The sequence below is a fragment of the Trichoplusia ni genome, chromosome 20 (assembly GCF_003590095.1).
Source record: "Trichoplusia ni isolate ovarian cell line Hi5 chromosome 20, tn1, whole genome shotgun sequence".
Classification (NCBI taxonomy): domain Eukaryota; kingdom Metazoa; phylum Arthropoda; class Insecta; order Lepidoptera; family Noctuidae; genus Trichoplusia; species Trichoplusia ni.
The window spans coordinates 5,016,368-5,020,012 of record NC_039497.1 but is presented as its reverse complement, the minus strand read 5'-3'; positions in this window follow the sequence as shown (position 1 = coordinate 5,020,012).

The window sequence follows — 3,645 nt, the reverse complement described above, 5'->3', positions numbered from 1 at the left end:
AGTAGGCTTCCTCGGTGATTCAACGTTTAGTAATCGGATGTAATTGCTTTGGAGAATTTACCTATACAAACACGGAGTTATGGCAGGCTTTAACTTTCTGTTTTATAGTCAAGCGAGAGTTATCTTGTAAAGACATACATTTATAGCATGTACCTTCATATGTAAAAATGTGATATACGTTCTATAGTTCTCTCTGTAACTATTCCACTCTTACAACCTAAACCCCTGCCTACTCCACATAGGCACACGGTACGTATCCCGCCGTACCGAACGCTCAGCTAATTGTATTTGTTCCGGTTTCCGTCGAAGCAAGCAATTTCCGAACAACCAGCTTACCGAATAAACGTTTGAACGCCTGCCGAAATTGTTATAGCAAAATTTGGTGTAATGCAACAATGTCATGTCATGTTTCAGCGTTATTATACAGTCACGTTAGGAGGCTTAACATGTATAATATAGGTCGTTACTCTGCTAGCATATTTAGACAGTTACGGAGCAATGATAATGTAACAAAATAGCTCAAACTACTGGCTGTATGTTTACAAAAAGTCATAAATTTCTTCGTAAACGCTAGGTCAAGATAACAGGTCTGCTTCTCACTAGTTTTAACTGCCATAATTATACTCATATTGTTACAAAACGCGTATACACATATAGAATGAACTCGATACATGATCAAATATTATCGAAACACTCATAATGTAGGAAAAAAACTCTTTCACAAACTCCTTTGTACCCGAACTCATGAAATTGCTGCCAAAAATATTCTTATCGAACGTAAAAACAAGGAATAAAGAGAAACAACGGAAAGTAGTATCAAGAGGAAATATAATCGCTTTACTTTGCCCTCAGAAACAAATTCTAAGTTATTCATACTTTATATTGAACGATGAACGAACATGTTTTATTATATGAGGTACTTACAGAGGAGAGTTTCCAAGAAATAATCTATCGGGATATTAAATGTCGCCCTGTTTATCTGGGACACAGGAAAAATACAAATATTATTATTTAAAGGGACTTCCGAAGTCGTATTGGGTTTACTGATCTCGGGTATAAACCTAAAGGTTTTATTGCGTAGGCTAGCCAAGATTGCCTTCGATTTTTGTCTATCCAAGAATCCTGTAAGGATATACTCAGGTAATATTTATGGAAGCCTATTGTAGAATGATTTGTCAAGAAAAATCCACTTATTGGGCAAAATTAAATCATTTTGGCTCACATTTAATGAGTTCTGTCCATAAACAACAATACTTAGAAATCTAAGCTCAAAACATTAATGTTGAGATATTTTGCGGTTCCCGCGCAGTGTTCAGCTTTCACCGAATGCGGCCAATATTGCGATGAAACAAATCAATCATTTAGCGCGTTTCGCGTGTTGACAAATCAATAATCGGACCTTCGTGGCCCAACACAACCACGCCCAGGATCACCTTTTACTAACTTTTTAATGTTACTAGGTTGAAGAAATATCTCCACGAACGTTTGTCAGTTGACTGGCAACCCATATCTCACGAGTTGTTTTGAAGAAATCTTCAATCTTTCGTCCCAGGGGTGCAGGAATAAAAATGCCTAAAATTTCTATAATGGGGCGATAACAATATTGAGTTCGGTTCCCCACTTTGGAGACAAAACATTACACTATAGAGTATCGGTGGTATCCCCACGAGAAATACTTTGAACGGAAACTGTATTAGTTTCCGTTCAGTGTCTGTCTTCGAAGAAAAACTTTTCACTCTGATCGTATCTTTATGTAGACAATTCAAATATATTGTTTATCTAATTCCCTATCTTAAATTTTTAATGAATACAGAAAAGTTAGGTTTTTAATCCTCGGGAAAAAACACGACAGTATTTAGGACGTCTTAAAAGGAATATTTCCAAAGATGGGTAGCAAATTTTGGAACCTTTTTGGAGAAAATGGACACAGTCTTTAGGCCAAACTAATTTCGGACAAAACCAGGCACTATTTAACTACTTATAAATGAACTTCAGTCATGATACTTGAAACGATAATTGATGTAAACAGTAGGTATCCAAGAAAAGATATATACCTAAGCCACATTAATGGCTAATTACCTTCATCAAATCCAAAACGCACCTCATTTTAGTTCAATAAATGAGATGTGTTGAAACGTCAAGATTTCGCCTGCTCAGTGCCGGCCAGTACCGGTTGGCAATCATAGATCTGTAGGGCAAGCGGAGCCGCAGGGCGCCACTAACTGTACTCAAAGGTCACGCCGAGAGTAACTAGTACCTTCATATCGAACATAATCAGCTTTTTAATTATGTGGATGTATCTGGCTTTCATGCTATGTACTGTGTAGTAAACTAACAAAGAAGTCTTTATTGAACGTTAATTAAAAATGTGTACAAGCCAGAATTAATGAAAGTATTGAGATGCTTTCATTGTGCTGATGTCAAAGTATTGAAATCAATGCGTTTGGTGAAATTTGACTGGTATGATACGAAGGGCCCTTAACAAGCTCGGAATCGATTGAAAACAATCAAACTGATTATGATGTCTTTATTGATGTATCTTTCCGTATTGATTACAGTTTTTTTTCTATTTGTGATATACAATATCAAAATTGTATGCCTTATGGTGTGCCAAATGACTATCACATCAGTAACTACTCGTAGTTACTTGGCCAAATAAAACCTCCTCCTCCATTTTCAACTATGCCGAAGATTGGTACCTCCAAATCGCATGACCAACCATTCTAATCACACAAAAGCTAAATTGCATTGCTTAGCTAATGAAAGCACAGCATAGACCCCGAGACATACAATTTACGTGTCTACTATGCTTTCTTCTGCTGGCGCCGGCGCCTCTCATTAGAAAGGTAGCTGATGTATTGCTCAACGTCACTCCCTCCTCTCGCCTCCTCCGTAACCCGTTCCCTTTGCTGCGGGCGCAGCGAGAGTTGCCATACATTAAACTTGGCACAGAAGGTTTAGATATCCATTTTGATATTTGAGTAGTATGATTTCTACTTCCGATTGATTTCGTTGGTTGTTCTAAGACCGACCATTTTCACCGGACAGACAAGTCGATTTATCCTGGATAAGAGCAGTTCTATACTGAGAATGAACATCCCGGCGGAAAAAAAACTAGGATTCATGAAATAGAAAACAATAATGTCATAAAAAGGGTAAAGTGGATTGAGTCAAAATCATTTCGATTTGAATCAATCGATTAATCAATTTGCATCTTCTAAATTGCTCTGGCCAATGCATAGAAAATCAAAATGTCTGCAAGAAAAGCTTACTCTTTTGGGGGTGTCAAATAAATTGTACTTTACTTATACTTACAGTCATTTTCCTTTCCTACATCGTATTGAGTGAGCCTACTGTAACTTATATTTGGTATAAAGCTATTGATATAATCAAGTTTATTGATTTGATAATAAACTTGTCCCTTCCAGAGTGCTGCAGTGTTTTGGTTGACTATCATAATAATGTCCAGTTAGATTAGCTTAATATTTATAAAATCGTCGTGTACTGGCAGGACAGGTAGAGAACCATTGTCAGTTAATACATAACTAAGTATATTAATATATAGATCCAGAGCCTTATAGCTACCATGAAGCGGAGAAATAGATTTGGGCAGTGCTTTTTGAGGTGTGAGGAGTATTTAAGTAC